A 19204-nucleotide genomic window follows, 5' to 3' on the forward strand; every position below is an offset into this window, starting at 1 on the left:
ATATATATATATATATATATATATATAGAGAGAGAGAGAGAGAGAGAGAGAGAGAGAGAGAGAGAGATAGATAGATAGATAGATAGATAGATAGAGATAGATATATTACATTGAACAAAGGTAAGAAAACAGTGATAAATGGATAAATGTTCAGGGGATTTTGTTGCTTTTTGATGAAATATAGACCAGAGACATTGGAAAGCTCAAGTCAGCTCTCTACATAACTTCCCATAAGGACTGACTCTCTACAGAAATGATAGTTGGCAGCTGATGTCCACTTTTATAATCCACATGCTTTAATTACAGCACTTCTCAGCTTGTTGCTGTAAGTTTAGCTAAATATATTTTAATATTCATTAGTATGTTTAAAAGAATGGAGCTGTGGGAGCTCTTTGGCCAATAACCTTTAAGATCCCAGCCCACTTGGGCATGGTCTCTTTTACTATAAATGCAGCTGTAAAGCATGTGCCTCTTCTCTTGCTTCCAGCTCTCACTTTTGGTTACTAGACTCTGTTCCTGTTTCCCATTCATGCTGAGGACTATGATCTAGGATAGTGATCTGTGAGTATTTCCCAAATAAATAACCCTTTATTATATATATTTTGAACTAGTGTGGAATTATTTTGTATCTTCTATTGTCATCTGGCACCTGAAAGTGGGGACAAATCCACAATTTTGGGGGTTGGTCCACCAGCCATGTGATGCATTGGTCATTGACTCTCTTGCCCATGGCTCTAGGCAGTCCTCAGATGCAGTAGGCTGCTGCTCAATACTTCCTGGTTGCATCCCACATGCTGCCTCTCTGTGTGTTACACCCAACACATACACTGTTGCTTGTGATCCTTTGGGTTTTCTCTTTATCCTGGGTCCCAACTCTTTGAATTGTTTGATTGTCTTCAATAACTGCTTTTAATTTGTTAAAGCATATTTTACAGTATGTAAGTAATCAACAAATGTTGTTGGCTGCTGCTAATGTCTCTTGGACAAGTGGCTGCAACTGTGACACCTACTGACAGCTGTTGCTCCTTCCTCAGCAGTAAAACAATTCAATCACAACACAGTAACACACAGTATTTAGATTCTCTGTGTATTTTTTATCTTTATTTGGAAGCTATCCTAAGGCAGAGGGAAACTGGAAGCTGACAGAACTAGATTTTTTCTTGAACCCAGGTGGATATATTTGCATCCAGTTCTGACCTGTGCTGGTGGCTAAAATGTTTCAGGGAAATGGCTTTTTCATGAATTTGTATGTCAAAAGTTGGGTGCCAAATTAAGTATTGTCAATAACAACTCAGAGACAGATATCGGGGTTCAACCTGAAGACCAGAAAAGCAAAGCAGTCAGCCACTGGCTCTTATCGTGGCCTCCATCCGAAAACAGTGATCCTGCTTCCAGGAATCTCAGAATGATAGTGATATTGAGAACTGCCTCTCTTTGTTTGATAATCCTCTATAGTTCTGGGAATAAGAGCATGCACCACTACTGCCCATTTCTATGGCAAGTTTAGTGTGGCTACTGGAATTAAAGGTGTGTGCGTTGCTGCCTGGTCTGTTAAGTTGGCCAGGATGACTGTTTTACTTTTCTGATCTTCAGGCAAGTTTTATTTATTAAAATACAAATGAAATGCCACTACAAAATGATCCCTTTTATGTTCTACTTTAAGGAGACAAGTGAAAAAGAAAGTTATCTTATATACCAGGTAAAGTAAACATACTACATTGATCTCCAAATATCTATGTCTTAGGTAAAACTATGAGTATGTATGCCCTTTTCTTTTATTCTCATGTAGCTGGACTTCATTGAAACAAATCTACAATTCAGTTAGTTAAATATACATTTTTATTACATGGGTTGCATTTTAATGAGCAAAGTTTAAAAGTCAAGCTATTTAGTTATATGCATTTGTTTTATAGATCAACAACTTCATATAAGGTGAGCTATCAAAAGTAATAGAAATAGATGATAGCAATCAAAAGTGCTTGTGTACTGGTCTTATAACTCTGTGTTTCTTTTTAACAACAATGAATAAAGAAAAAGAGGTAGTTAATTTGGTTAGAAAAAATTAAACTCGATTGTCACTACTCTACCTATGTCACTTCGACTTGGGTATTCTCATCATTTTGTTGACAGGAAACAGTACAGGAGGAAGAGAAGTATACAAATACTTATTTTTACTAAGTCAAGTAAAAATCTTTTGGGGCCAAGAGACTATATGAAAGTGACAAGTAAAATGAACAACTTTGCATCAATACACATTCATTTTAATAATACTAAACATATGACTTATATGAAACAAAATTACTCATAGTGTACTAAAATACATGTACCAACATGAAGATAGATAAAGGGATGTCTGTTTTCAATACAAATTTTGAACCTGAAAATGACACAATTTTCTTACCATTTTTATTGTGAAGAAATATTAGGGCCTTTAGAGTATATGGTTAAACATCTACTTCAGTCAAAAATGAATGAGCTTCTACATTTGGAAGGAGAGAATAGGGTATTATATATTTTTTGTTTAATATAATAATCTAGTAAAACATATTTCAGAAGCAGGTATTTTCACTGGGTGACCATAATTCTTTCCATTCATTGTGAATGTATGTAACTATATATTAAACACTAACATTAATAAATCTAACTCCCAATGAATATCAGGAATATATATGGTTTAAAAATCAGGCTTATATATGCAAATGTTAAATATTTAGTAATGCACATATGTCTTAAATATCAGGAAAGTATATACAAATATAAAACATTAAATATATACACTTTAAATATATATAATTGATTATATTATAATTGTTATATATTTAGGTATTCAAATATATAATGTGTAAACATATACATGATAAAATAGTATATATATCTGACATAACTGTTACTGAACATCAGTTTATAACACTGAAGAGTGTATATATGGATGGCCGATAGAGATCAGAAGGCAAATTTTTTATTTGGAACTTGCCTGCTACCTTGTATGATCTAAAGACTGAAATTGGGTTGATAATACCTGTTTTTTGTTGTTCAGGTGTGTTGTTTGTGTGTGTGTGTGTGTGTGTGTGTGTCTGTGTGTCTGTGTGTCTGTGTGTGTCTATGTGTGATGTGGGATTCACCTCTGTATGCTATGAATATCATTGGTTAATAAAGAAACTGATTTGAGCCTATAGCAGAGCAGGGCAGAACAGAGCTAGGTGGGGAAAACTAAGCTGTATGCTGGGAGAAAGGAATGGATTGAGGGAGGATCCATGTAGCCCTGCCAGAGACAGACATTGCAGAGATCTTTACCAGGTAAGTAACAGCCAAGTGGCAATGCATAGATTAATAGAAATGAGCTAAATTAATATTTAAGCGCTAGCTGATAAGAAGTTGCGGCTAATGGGCCAAGCAGTGATATAATTAATACAGTTTCAGTGTTTTTTTTTTTTTTTTTTCAGTTCTGGGTGGCCAGGACAAACAAGTGACCTCATACAACATATGTATGTTTGTGTGGTGTTTGAGTGGGTGTGTTTCTACTCTTTTGATTTGCTAGTCTGGGATTCTTTAATCCCTGTGTTTTTGGGGTATGGTTAACCTCTAAACTGAATTTTTCCCTCTTGCTCTTAATGTAGAGCTGGAATTGGATATAGACATGGCTTACATTTGGTTTTATCAGAGATTATTTTATTTTCTTTATCTATCGTGATTGAAAGTTCTCCTAGGTATGCTAGTCTAGGCTGGTATCTGTCGTCTCTCAAAGTTCACAACACATCTTTCTAGGCCCTTCTGACTTTTAGAGTCACCATTGAAAATTCAGATAATACTCTAATTTCTTTGACTTTCTATGTTGCTTGTTATTTTTCCCATGTCTCTGAGCTTCATGTTTGAGTTCCTGAATTCTTATTTTCCAGATTTCCTTCATCTGGATGTTTTTACTGATTCTATTTCCACTGTCAGGTCTCAAGCTGTTTTATTCATTTCTTTCCTCTGCTGTGTTTTCATAGATTTCCTTAAGGAGCTTATTCACTTCCTGTTTAAAAACCTTTATCATCATCATAATAAAGGCTGTTTGAAGGTCCTATTATTAGATTATTAGGCCTTAGCTATGCTGCAATGTTGAGGGCCTGTTGTTTTAAGTTTACTGAGCTCTTTTTAGACATATTTTTCTGATGGGTATGGTTTATTTTAACACTGGCTTCTAAGCATCTTGGATTGGGAAGATTGTTATTCTAGATGCTGATATCAAGTCTTGGCTTTGCTGTGTGGATGATTTGTTCTTTGGTTTGCCATCTCTGTTTCTCAGTAAAATGTAGTAGCTGTGGTTTTCTTCAGATATCCTTTCACATGAGATTACACATGTTCTAGGCAAAATATATTTCTATTTGTTAGGAGCAGACACATTGGAATGGAGATGGGTTGAAGGTAAGCGAAAAGGGTGCACAGGATATAGAAAGCAAGATTCTCTATGAAGCTTCTCCTCTTTTCCCTGGGAATGTGGGACGATTGTGAGGGAAAGCCACAGTAGAAGGTCTGCTCTCAAGCTGGAGAAGACAATGAGTTAAAAAAAAAAAAAACTTGAATGAATGCGGGAGGAGGTGAAAATCTGCAGTGAGCCTACCTGATTTGCTGGTCAAAGTAGCCAAGGCGTTCCCAGGGAATGGTTGTTGAGGTTGGTGGTTAGAAGAAAGCAAACAGCGGGGTAGAGGAACTTTGAAAGTAAAATCTGGGTGACTCACTAGCAAAGGGGACAAAGAGTAAGGGGAAGGCATTGGTGGCGGCCTGCTGCAGAGCTGATGTGGTACTGATGATGAGACAGATTGTCTACCTCATTTATTGATGTAGTGGCCTACTGGTTCCTTGAGAACGTGTGCTGGATTTGGGGTTTAAGACAAAGAACTGGGTTGAGAGAAAGATGTTAGGAGTATGTGTGATCCATTGAGATGGGACTGGGAGGGAAGGAAGGAGAAAGCAGTTGGTATGACTGGATGTGATGGAGCTCAAGAAGAAGGGAAGATCTGCACTTAGCCTACATGGCTGCAGTCTTTCATTTACTTCTGAGTTTTTATAAAAATATCATTGATCAGAACTTTTGGGACCGTTTGGAGGACTGGCCTCCAGTTGCTCTTCCCTGCTAGTGATCTTTACTTTCCTTCTGATTTGAGTTACTAAAAGCTGTGTCAAAGTTGTTTACCAGTTCTGCTTCACGAGCACGTGTTGCCTTGGCTTTGAGAATCAGAGGATAAGGATTTCACCTGTTGGCCCACCTGACTGTTGGGTATATAAGCCTCCATGGTGCTACTGAATAAAGAGCTTCTTACCAGTGACTCGAGGTCTGTGTCTCTGTCTCTCTGTCTCTGTGTTACAACCTCCAGCCCCTTGCCCGAAGCTCGCAAACTGCATGGTTGCATAGAGCACAGACAGGCATTGTGCGCTGCACAGAACATTGTTATGTAAAATTAGGCTTCAGCTTTATTCTATGGATTTAATTGCTTTGAATCTTCTATTTAGATCCTTTTTTATTTGTGGCTGAGTGTGTGGGTGTGTCAGAGCTCAACCACAGTCTTCTACATGTCACTGTACCTGTTTCTGTATCACTGACTTATGGGTTCTCAGCTCAATTCCATTCATTATATGTCTATTTGTCCTAATGTCATATTGAATAATAGAAAATGGTTTTCTTAGAGTAGTTTAGAACAAGTGTGAGCACAAATTTAAATATTCAGCCCCTTTCTGGTTTCTCTCATTTGTCTGTAGTCTGTGTTTTATGGTTTGGTTGTTGTCTGTCTCCTGTATATGACTGATGTTTATCTGTCCCAAACAAAGGGATTTCTTCTATATTTATTGAGCACCACAAAAATAACATGGCTTAGATAATGAGTGAAGAGTACTTTCATACAGGAAAATTAAATAGAAGTTAGAAAGGGCCATACAACTTCACTAAACCCAAATGACACAGAAGTCCATTCCAAACACAGATGCTATCAGGCAGTATCAACATGTTGTTTACAAATTTTATGAGATATTTGCTTTCCTAAGGCGGCTTTCCTCCTGCTGTCACTGGTAGAAAGTGATTGCCACCACATTCACACCACCTACACACACACACACACACACACACACACACACACACACACGAGTGTACGCACACATCTTCTTTTCTGCATCACAGGCATTGGGCAGTACTATGTACTTTAAGATTAAAGTAATACACATGTTGTACCAGTTGATTACATGTGAAAGTTGGCTACATTGCTTTTTTAAAGGAGGGTTAAACAGGCTGAGGACACAGTAGGCTAACAGATTAGGTACACAATTTTAAATATTCTCAGGGCAAATATTAACCTGGTTGCAAGGTCTGGCAAAATTTCAGTTTCTGAAGGCAAGAGGTGTTTTCAGCAAGAGCTGTCTCCTCTGGTTTTTATGTCAGTACCATGCTGCTTTGATTGCCATGGATCTGTAGTGCTCGATGAAAAGTAAAGCAATGCCTCCAGCTCTCTCATCATCCTTCGTGAGTTTTGGTTATTGAGGTCATTTGTGCTTATATATAAGTTCTATGAATTTTCTTTCCTCGCTCTTTAAAGAATGATGCCAAAGCTGAAACTTTTTCTATTTTCAATTCTTCCTATTCTGGAACAAAGAACATTAATACACAAAGGGAATATAAGTTTTCAAATTATGCATTTAATGTAGGGATGGATAATGCACATTGAATATATAAATGATAAAAAAATTATTCGTAAATAATGTAAAAGATCAGGGGATTTGAAGATTTAAGATAGTATCTGCTCTCTATTTGTTTCCTTGCCTTTAAAACCGGATTTTGGTATTATTCATGTAGATAAAACCATTTGAAAAGAACACTAAGGCCGGGCGATAGTGGTGCACGCCTTTAATCCCAGCACTCGGGAGGAAGAGGCAGGCTGATCTCTGTGAGTTTGAGACCAGCCTGGTTTACAGAGCTAGTTCCAGGACAGGCTCCAAAGCCACAGAGAAACCCTGCCTCGAAAAAAAAAAAACAACAACAAAAAAAAACACTAAGTTTTATGTACATGTGTATGAAATAGAAATATGGTAAGCTAAATATTTAATCACCATTCAATGTAAAACCAATATCAACAGTATTAAATGTAATGATTTGCTCATAAATCGAGAAAAGAAAAGTTGACATGAAATTTCTATGAAATCAACACTATATTTTGTGAATTCACTCACTTTGAATGCATAGGGATAGTAGTGAAGCAGTACCTAGAGGAACAGATCACAACACATCAGGAGTCCTTAGGAATACATGAACCCTTTAACTTTACAAAGGGATACAAAATCCAAAACCCCAGAAGAATTTTTGAAAGCTTTTACTAAGCAGAACACTGTTATCACCAGCATGAAAACCAACAAATAATATAAGGAACTTCATGAATCTGAGATGCTTCTGCATGGCAAAGGACGCTGTCACTCAGACAAAACAGCAGCTTATAGATTGGAAAGGGAAGATTTTTTACCAGCTACATACTGAATATAAGGCTGATATCCAAAATAAAATGAACTCAAACAACTCTATAGCAAGTAACAAAGTAATCCCAATAATAAACAGATAATTCTCAAAAGAGGAACTTCAAATGGCTTTGACACTTTTAAAGGTATGTTTAACATCCTTAGTCATTATGGAGAGTCAAATCAAACCACTTTGACACTTTGTCTTACATCAGTCAGAATGGCTAGGATAAAAAAGCAAGTGACAGTTCATGTTGGCAACGATGCGGAGTAAGATGAATACTCATACATTGCTGTTGGAAGTGCAAACTTGTAAGTCACTATGGTAATCTGTGTGGTAGTTCCTTAGCAAGATGAGAATTAATCTACCTCAAGATCCAGCTATAGAACTCTTGGGTGTCTACCCAAAGGAAGCTGCATCCTAACACAGAGACACTTGTTCATCAATGTTCATCGTTGCTCTATTAAAAAATAACCATAAATTTGAAACAATCTAGATGTCCCTCAGCAGAAAAGTCAATAAAGAAAATGATTATTTATCCATTAGAGGATGAAATGACGAAATTCACAAATAATGAATTAGAAATAGAAATAGAAATGATCATCTTGAGTAAGTTTTCTCATTCTCAGAAACAAATGCAGTATGCATCTGTGTATTTTAGCTGCAAAGGGTTTCTTACTGTGAAAGTCTCCCACAAATAAATATCTGCTATTCATTATTCTGGGCTCTCATAAACTGCCTTAATTACACTCACACACAGTGTAATCAATAAATGTTATTTCCTTAAACCATGTTACATTTTAAAATAACCCACCTCCTATCACAATGTATGACTACCAAATTCCTGTATTTTTCCTAAATATTATTTTTACTCTGAATTATAAGTCTCACAAGGTTTCACAGAGAAATGTGGCACTGCCCAGAGTTTCTCTGCCTGAACTAACATGATCATTATTATAAGAAAAAAAAAGAGAGAGGGCTACCCAAAACTAAATGTGTTCTTAATAGCAGTGAAATATAGTGTCTCAATTATTTGGCAAGATTTATATATTCTTTCCTTCCTCAGCAAATGTTTGCCTAATCACAATGACCCATGTCTTTATGCATGTTGGCAAGCTACCACCAGCTATTACCTCATTTATTTCCCTCTCTACTTTTCTTGCCTACCCTTTCCTCTTTTAAAATCCAATGCATACTAAAAAAGCAACCGACTGAGCAACAAACAAACAAAAATCTTTACCTTAGTCTTTCAGCTTAAGAAACCCTTGTAATTTTATATATAAAGATCATGGTAAGATATTATTCACATTATCTGAATGATTTAAAAATTTATATACATATATAAATATATTTAAGAAATGCATAATATTTTAATTAAAATCATTAAGAAAGATTTCAATAAAAAGAAGACTATATTAGGTTCATGGATAAAGGTACTGTGTTTTATATGGACAATTCTTATAAATATATACATATATAGTATCATTCATTGTTTTTCTTTTCTTTTCATTTTCTGATAAGATCTTGATATTGATCCAGTATTACCTTCCAACCCATTATGTAGCAATGTTAGTCTTGAAAATATGGCTATCCACCTTCATTAGCCTTTGGTGTGCATACCAAGAAATCCATCTCTGATTTTTAGTATTAGTTTGGAAAGAAAAATATCATTCTTTTTAAGAAAATGTAATACTCTACCAAGACAACAAATATTTTTAGCACATTATATTATTGGAAATTAATATTTTTCAGTCAAAAATTTATGACCTGAAATAACAGTTGTATAAATTATTAATATAGTGAATAATAATTTAATCAATATAATTTATATTTACATTCCTTAAATATTTATCCTTTTATATTGTGAAAATTCAAAGTTTGACTTTATAACTTTGGAGTGCATTATATGTTGCTCTAAACTGCATTTACCTAGTTATAAAATAAATCTGAAAAATTAAATAGCCTCTGACAAATTTTCTATCCATGACCCCACCAGTTTCATTTCCCTTCGACAACCATCACTGTGTTGATGGTTCATTGAGTTCTGGTGTTTTAGAATCCCTATATGTGGACACACAAAAAATACATATAACCAATATCTCCATGAAAACTGGCCTGGATTACATCTATCTCATTAGTACAAAGCTTCCTCTTCTACTCCATAAATAAATTTACCTTGAATTATATATGAACATTTTAAGCACAGAAAACTACCATGATAAAACATGAGATCATCTAAAATACAAATTCTCTAGACTTTCAATGTCAGACCTCTAAACAATATTGGTATGAAAACAAGATTACAAATAATACTTATAAAAGAATAATATTTGAACCTCATACCTCATGTATACTTGGTTACTCACTATATAGTCAAAGAAAATATAAAACTTGGAATGCTCAGGTCATAATGTTCACATTTGCTTTGTGAGTTAGATTATGTATAAATTGTTTACAACAGCTAGAGAAAAAAATGTACAAATTTGTCTAATACAATGAAATCAAAATAAAAATGAAAATGAGAACCTTATGAAACCCTGACATTTATTATTAGCAATAATAGTGAAAAATCCTAAGTTTTACTATTATTGAAGACACTAGAAACATATGCATCTACTTTTGTATTGTCTGAAAAATTCTCAAATAGAGAAGGCTGTCATTGTTTCAAGAACAGCATTTAGGAAATGAGCTTACAGTGTTGGTATAGTTGGCAAGAATCAGTAATGTGTCACAGATTCTTTGACAGCAAGTAGGGATGCATTAGATATCTGAAAGCTTTTACAACAATCCAGAAAGGTATCATTAATCAACTTGTCACTAATTAACACTAAAGTGACTTGGACATAGTTTATTTATTCAATAACAATTTGATTATGTAATTTAATTTGCATAAGATTTCACTTAAAAAGAGACGATAAGTAAACAGTGTACTGTCAGATTGGACTTAGATACTTTCAATATATTATTTCAGAAATTTAGAAGCAATGTCCCATAATTAAAATTGGGCATGTGATTTTTACAGGAAGATTTATTAGCACAAGATATGCTCATTCACTTACTATCACCTATGCTCTATTGGTATGATGAGTGACTTTGGTGCAAAAGAGATTTTCTGTATCACAAACAGTACAGTAATATATAACATTTTATAGAAGACTTTACCTGTAAAATCTCATCTATTTGGAAACAGAATGTTTGGTGCCAAATACTTTGGTCACTATGCGGTCATATAAGGTATATAGAAGGTAAAACGAAAATGTGACTCCCTCTCCTTGCCTGACCTTTCTATCCCGATTCCCTAATTATAAAAGTGTAATTCTGAAACATGGGATCTTTCTTGAAACAGGTTCTCAACCCACCTATGTGTACTACTGGGTTTATAGTTATTGTTGGCTTTAGGAGTTTAAACCAAATGCTGCAATTTTTTTTTTTTTTTTTTTGGTTTTTCGAGACAGGGTTTCTCTGTGGCTTTGGAGCCTGTCCTGGAACTAGCTCTGTAGACCAGGCTGGTCTCGAACTCACAGAGATCCGCCTGCCTCTGCCTCCCGAGTGCTGGGATTAAAGGCGTGCACCACCATCGCCCGGCAAAATGCTGCAATTTTAAAACTCAGGAGGTTCTGACAGGCCCAGTGACACTAGATTTTTGTCCACTTATCCAAGTTCTCATATAATGTAGAGTTCTCAAATCGTCATGAAGATGTTGCTGAATTCTGTTAAGTCTGTATTCACATTTAAAGTAACATAACAGAGGAATACAATTATATCTTACCCCAGATTCAGTATAATTTTGATATTTTTTCTCTAATAAGAAAAATATACTTATGGAGGGTAAAATAACAACTTGCTAATTTGATTGCAAGGTTTCAAAATTACTTGCCTTTACTAGCATTGCCCATGCCTGGAACCTTGAAGGCTATTTTAGAGAGGCTGTGGATAACTCCATAACTTATTGTTAAGGCCCTAGTGAAGGGACTATACTCTGATTCGTCAAAAATAGAGAAATATCCTGATGCATAGCCAGATGTTTCACAAATGCTCTCCAGTTTTCATAGTGCTAAAGGAGTAAAACAATTATTAATTTTACCAGCATTGAACCTAGGTGAAAATTTACCACTATTATTCTGCTAAATGGATGCAGCAATAAAAGGACTCCTAATAACATACTGCTATACCTGAAGATAAGTATAGCACTCAACTCTTATCAGGGAAGATTTTGCTATAGGATTAGACTTAGCAGAATTCAGAAACAACTGCATGAGAGTTCTGAGAAGCTATCATTTGAAGAGGTCTCCGGGAAGTAAAAACGTAGATCATATACATAAAAGTAAGAATATGGATTATTCATCCTTTTAAGGAATGTTCATAGCAGTCCTGTCTCTTCAAGTCTCAGGGCTCTATTGAAAGATTATAAGAGAGGTGTTGCAAGGAGGGCCCACTTGTTCATCCCGGCCTCCTGGCTGGCTTAGCCCTGAAATAAACACATAGAAATTGTATTAACTAAAACACAGCTTGGCCCATTTGCTCTAGCTTCATATTGGCTAACTCTCACATCTTGATTTAACCCATTTCTATTAATCGATATATTACCATGTGGCAGTGGCTTACTGGGAAAAATTTAACATGTCTGTCTCTGGTGGCTCCATGGGGTTCCTGTCTTAGTCCACCTCTTTTCCTCCCAGCATTCAGTTCTGTCTTCCCCGGCTACCTAAGTTCTGCCCTATCAACCAGGCCAAGGCAGTTTCTTTATTCATTAACCAATGAAAGCAACACACAAACAGTAGGACCTCCTACACCAGAGAGACAGTGAATTACACCAAGAAAACCGTCTTCAGACACAAAAGGGCTAATGCACGTAGGAACTCCCTGACAATGTGATAATATACACAAGACTTGCATATATTCAATTTATACAAAATACCAGCATTGAAAAGAAAGTGGGTACATATTTCCATCCCTAAACAAGAAGTTTACTTTGATTTATATTTCTAGGAGGAAGAAAGTAATTCTGCTTAAAGTAAAATGACTCTATCAGTCATATTCCATAGCAAGTCTTGTGCTCAGGAGTACTTGGTCAAAATAAAATGGACTCCGTATTTTACTGTTGTTGTTTTGTGTGCTTTTTTGATTTTTTCTTTACTTTTTATTTGTGTGTTTGCTTTAAGAGAGAGAAACATTATGAAGTTGGATGAATATGCTGCTGCTAGATCTGGGAGGAAATGAAGGAGGGGAAAGAACATGATCAACATATTTGATATGAAAAAATTGAAAGCTTTCTTTATCGTCATTAGAAAGTGCATTATCTCTGCATAAGCTTTAAAACATCATCATAATTTATGATATTTCATATTCTATCTTTAAACTTATGTATCCCAATATCTAGATAGATCCAGATATATTCTTGATTAAAATGACATCCCCTGGACTGACTTTGTTATTTATAGAGAAATGTTTTATGATACTTAGAGACACTTGCCATAAGGTATTACTGCAAATGGCATAATCCTTTGCTACTGCTAAACTTTCTAGTAATAATTACCAATGTAAACACCTAGAACCTATTTAATTCAACTTTTAAGAAGTTTAACATACATGAACCAGTCATACAATATGGCAGCAGCTCAGAGAAATGATAAAGACTTAAACATATTTGTGTAAAAATACCAAAATTATTTTTTATAATTGTCTTATTTGATTGGAACTTGAATCTCTCCATGTGTCTTTGTCTCTTTCTCTCTCCCTGTCATGTGTGTGTGCATGTCCATATGCTAGTTCTTGCAATTTAATGTGCACCAAGAGGTCATAGGATAGGATCAGGAGTCTTTCTCAAATTCTCCAACATTTTTTGAGATACAGGGTATTTCACTGAATAACATAGAACCTAACAGAAAAATGATCTGACTCTCCCAGGGCCTCAGTCCTGAAGGCACCTTCAAATGCCATTTCGAATGTACATTGCTGATGTGCTACTATCTTATCAAAGCTTTAAAATTACATTTTATTTATTTCAATTTGGGCATGGGGACTGCATCCATGACACAGTGTGTAGAAGTCAGAGATTAATTTGTGTAGTCAGTTTTTTTTCTGAAATTTGGGCACAAAGGGATTAGTTTTAATTTGTCAGATTTGGCAGTAAGTTCCTACACCTACAGTTTACAGATTTAATTTTCTTTCTTCTTTCAATGAAAACAGATTTTTTTCTCACATAAAATATACTGGTTGTGGTTTCCAATAGATCTACTCCCATTTTTTTAATCATAAAATTGTAGAATGTATAATTATTCCTTACATATAATAAATGATAGCAGTATAAAAATTATATGTTGATGTCCAATTTGTAGGTACAGAATACACAGATCTTGTAGTAAATAATAAGATTATATAGTACTGTCTCTGGACTGACAATTTTTAATGTATGTGACTTTTACTGAAATTAGTAGAGTATGTATTTAATTAGCAATAATTTCTTTCTTAAAAATTTGAACAGTAAAACATTCATTTTGTTGTTTATTATTATAATACAATGTGAATATATAGGAAATACACTGATAACATTATTTTAACTTTCAGATACTCAGTTCAGAATATTTCTCTCTAGTGAATAAAGGTAATCCTGGAAATTTTATTATAAATAGATGCTGTTCTTTTTATGTTAGACAGAGGAACAGAGTTTCCTTTCTTTGATCTCATCAAAACCCAGGTTTAGAGGAGAGATCAAGGTGGCACTTTTTAAACAGTCCATTTGTTTTCAAAGCCTAAATAAAGAATATTGGAAAATATGATTTTTCTTTTTTATTGAAATGTTTGTTATTCTCACATCAATTATCTTAATTTTAATTTTTGCCTCACTCTAATACTTCCAGGTTTGCCCCATATTCCCCTCTCTCAGGGTTCACTCCCTTTACAACTCTCATGAGAAAACAAATAAGCTTCTAAGAGATAAAAATATAATAAATATAATGTAATATTATATAACAGATAAAACAGAAACTAATACATTGAAGGTGAACAAAACAAACACATTCAAGTAAAAGAGACCAAGAGAAGAGCAATATTTAGAAACCCAATCCTTAGCACACCCAGGAATTCTGTAAAAACACTTAACTGGAAGTCATAATGTGTGTGTGTGTGTGTGTGTGTGTGTGTGTGTGTGTGTGTGTGTGTGTGTGTGTGTATACACATTATGTGTTATGTATTATGTACACACAACACACACACATAACCTGGTACAGACCTGTGCAGGTCCCATGTTTGTTGCTTCAGTGTGTGGATTATCATGAACTTTGATCATGTTGATTTGATAAAGACTTGTTTCTTAGGGTTCTCCATCTTCACTGGCTCTTAAACTGTTTCTGCCTCCTCTAGTGTAGAGCTCCCAGAGCCTGATGAAAGGTATTTGACGAAGATACCTATTTTAGGACTGATTATTCCAAAATCTTTCACCATCTACATAATGTCTAGTTGTGGGTCTCAGTACTTTTCCTCATCTGCTGCAAAGGGACATTTTTCTGCTGATGTCTGGGTGAGGCACTGAACTTTGAGTATCCAGAATGTCCCTAGGAGTCATTTTATGGCCACATTTTTATTTAGAATAGAAGCACTTGGCTTAACTCTATGTCCCTGGCTATCAAGTCTCAACTTCTTGGTAACTCAAACAATGTCAAGTATAGTTGCCATTTTAAAAATGTATTTTATTTTTGCTTTTTATTGCTTGCCTGCTTCTTTCTTTGTTTACACCTGAGTCTTGATTACTTAGCCTTAATGTTTTTCATAAATTGACTTGTAATTCTTAAAAAATAATATGCAGTAATCTTTTTCTTTTTTCTTTATTTTTAAAGATTTTTTTTTTATTGAGAAAAAAAAATTTCCGCCTCCTCCCAGCCTCTCACTCCTCCCCCTTCCCCCCACTCCTCTCCCCCTCCCTCTCAAGTCTGAAGAGCAGTCAGGGCTCCCTGCCCTGTGGAAAGTCCAAAGTCCTCCCCCCTCCATCCTGGTCTAGGAAGGTGAACATCCAAACTGGCTAAACCCCCACAAAACCAGAACAAGAAGTAGGATCAAAACCCAGTGCCATTGTCCTTGGCTTCTCAGCAACCCTCATTGTCCACCATATTCAGAGAGTCCGGGTTTATCCCCTGCTTTTCCAGTCACAATCCAGCTGGCCTTGGTGAGCTCCCAATAGATCAGCCCCACTGTCTCCGTGGGTGGGTGCACCCCTCTTGGTCCTGACTTCCTTGCTCATCTTCTCCCTCCTTCTGTTCCTCATTGGTACTTTGGGAGCTCAGTCCAGTGTTCCAGTGTGAGTCTCTGTCTCTATCTCCATCCATCGCCAGATGAAGGTTCTATGGTGATATGCAAAGCAACCACTTTGGAAAGCAGTGTTTCAGTTTCTCAGGTAATTAGGGATCAACCTACCCCTGGACCCAGCAATACCACTCTTGGGAATATACCCAAGAGATGCCCGATCATATGACAAGGGCATTTGTTCAACTATGTTCATAGCAGCATTATTTGTAATAGCCAGAACCTGGAAACAACCTAGATGTCCTTCAATGGAAGAATGGATGAAAAAAGTGTGGAATATATATACATTAGAGTACTACTCAGCGGTAAAAAACAATGACTTCTCAAATTTTGCATGCAAATGGATGGAAATAGAAAATACTATCCTGAGTGAGGTAACCCAGATCCAAAAAGATAAACATGGGATGTACTCACTCATAATTGGTTTCTAGCCACAAATAAAGGTCAGTGAGTCTATATTTTGATATCCTAAAGAAGCTAAATATGAAGGTGAACCCAAAGAAAAACATATAGCTATCCTCCTGGGTAGGGGAAGTAGACAAGATTGCCAGGCAAAAAATCGGGATCTTAAGGGTGGGGTGGGAGTGGGGTAAGGGAGATGGGGAGAAAAAAGTGAGAAGGGTTGGATGGGGAGAACTTGGGGCAACGGGATGATTGGGATACAGTAAGGTTGGATAGGGGAGCAGGGAAGCACATATCTTAATTAAGGGAGCCATCTTAGGGTTGGGAAGAGACTTGGACCTAGAGGGCTTCCAGGTGCCTAAGGCAAGGTCCCCAGTTAGTTCCTGGGGCAGCTGAGGATAGGGAACCTGAAATGATCCTATCCTATAGCCATACTGATGAATATTTTGCATATCACCAGTAATCTTTTTCAAAGCCATTATTTACCTTTATTTTAAATATCAATTGGTCACTCATTTTTTCTTTAATCTTTGTTGTTTGAGTTCCTACTATAATTTGGGTTTTTAGTCCTCAGTCAGATGTATAGCTAGTATATTAGTCGGGTTCTCTAGAGTATTAACATTTATAGAATGAATACACACACACACACACACACACACACACACACACATATATATATATATATATATGGTTATTAGAATGACTTACAGGCTATGGTCCAGTTTATCCAACAATAGCTGCCTATGAACAGAAGGTCCTTATATACTTTTCCAGGAGAAGGTGTGGTCCAGATTAGAAATGGGTCTTTCCACCTTAAAAGGTCTAGATTAAAAGTGTATCTTCCCACCCTACAAATCCAGAATAATAGAAGTGATCTTTTCACTTCAGATTAAGCAAAGTCTCTAACAGGTGTGCTCCTGCATCTGTTTCTTTTTCTTTTGTTAAATGCAGATGTAATCAAATTGACAACCAAGAATAGCCATCACTTAGCATTCTGTAGGTTTCTTTATTGTGGCCTTGTTTGAGGAAGTGTGTTACTGGGCATGGAAATTCAAGATTTTAGATGCTCAAGGTAGGTCTAGTGTCTCAGTCTCTTTCTGCTGCCTTCAAGTCTGGTACAGAACATTCAGTGACCTCTGCAATACCACGTCTGCCTGTGTGTTGCCATGCTTCTCACCATGATGACAATGAACTAAACCTCCGAACTGTAAGCCAGCCCCAATTAAATGCTTTCCTTTCTAAGAAAAACAATACTAATTAGTACCAGTAGTTTGAATATGGTAATGGACATGAATGGGTACTTCTGGTACTTTGTGTGTAACTCCAATATTCATATTGATATCCACCCATTGATGCACAAATGATGTTATTGTGATATTTATTTCCTTTTTCTGATTGGTTTCACAATATCCATTTTACAATACCCAGTGTCTGTATAATCCTTTGCAAAAATACATATCTTAATAAAGAGGTCTGGAGGGAGTTAAAGAAAATTACAGAAGCAATTATGGAACTAATGACTATTATAAAAAAATCCATTTGAAGAGGATAAAGGAAAGAGCTGAAAAGGAAGAAAGAGTGAATTCTCTAGGAAAAGAGGGAAAGGAAGTTTACATAAGTGTATGACTTTCTGCACATGATTCTTGGTTTTACATTTCCCACTGATGCTTGCAGAGCATCTACCCTTGAAAGGAGAAGCCCTTGATGGATGAAGTTGACAGCAATGAGCACACAAGTGGATTTTAACCTACGGTGAGTGTTCAAATAAAAACAGATGGTGACATCTTAGACACTAAGTACATTCCTCAGGAGATAAAGTGGAGTATTAAAACATTTTAGCATTGCACTGGAGCAGATAATTAGGGTAATTACATCTCTTCAATGATACAAGGGATAGGATCTAAACCAATATCCTTCACTTCAAAATGTAAAGATTAGGAAATTCGCAGGTAGCTAGGGTAAAGTCACCACTTCATAAAAGACCTGTATTTAAAATTATGACAAGTGAGACCGAGCAGAATGTACTTCAAAACTAAATGTATTCAAATCTAAAGTATATATTTCAGAGAATAAGGTACTTGCTTTCATTTCTAAGAGAAATGACAACGTACAGAAAAGAAAAACTATCTAGTTCATTTAGGACAAAATTCAAATTATGAACACACAATAAATATCACATGTATGATAGTAAAATAGTAATAAAAACACTATAATATGCATATAATGTTTGGAAATGTTTTTTCCACTCTCAGGAATTTTATTCTGTTGAAACTAGATTCTTTCCATACAACATATTCCGATTACCGTTTCCTTCATTCAACTCCTCCCAGTTCCTTTCTTCTGTCTCATCTAGATTCAAACCCTTTCTGTTGCTCATTAGGAGACAAACATACATCTAAGAAAAAATATTGAGATAAAATACAATAAAATAAACAAAAGCTAATAAACTGGACTATTACAAAATGAGCAAACAAGAAACCTTTAAGGGTAACCTGAATTTTTAGCAGTAGATAGCCACAAGGCAATAAACTCAAAGTCATCTTTGAAGGTTCATTGTCTCCTAATATCATGTCAGGACTCTTCCTTTTTAATTATATATATATTTATATATATACACATATACATATACACACATATTCACTCTTTTTATCCTACAGTTTTTTGCATGTTTACTATGGTTTCCAGCTGAGTGTTTTTGTGGGACTTCTGAGTGTGGGGAAAACTGGGACTCTATTTCTTATGCCTTTTCTTGTGCTTCTTTTATTTTGTTTCTTTTGTTCAAATCCGATGTATTATTTTTGTTTTATTTAATCATATTTTATTTTATTATTATTATCATTCCTTACAAGCCTATTTGTTTTCTAATGAAAAAGTAAATTGTTAGCTCTGGATGGAGGGCACATAAGGAGGACCTGGGAGAAGTAGAGGGAGCGGAAAAGATATTCAGTATATATTATGTGAGACAAAACATTTTTCAATACAAAGAAAATATAGTGAAATAAAATAGAGTTAATAAATGTGTATTTC

The sequence above is a fragment of the Microtus ochrogaster genome, linkage group LG3 (assembly GCF_000317375.1).
Source record: "Microtus ochrogaster isolate Prairie Vole_2 linkage group LG3, MicOch1.0, whole genome shotgun sequence".
NCBI classification, from domain to species: Eukaryota; Metazoa; Chordata; class Mammalia; order Rodentia; family Cricetidae; genus Microtus; species Microtus ochrogaster.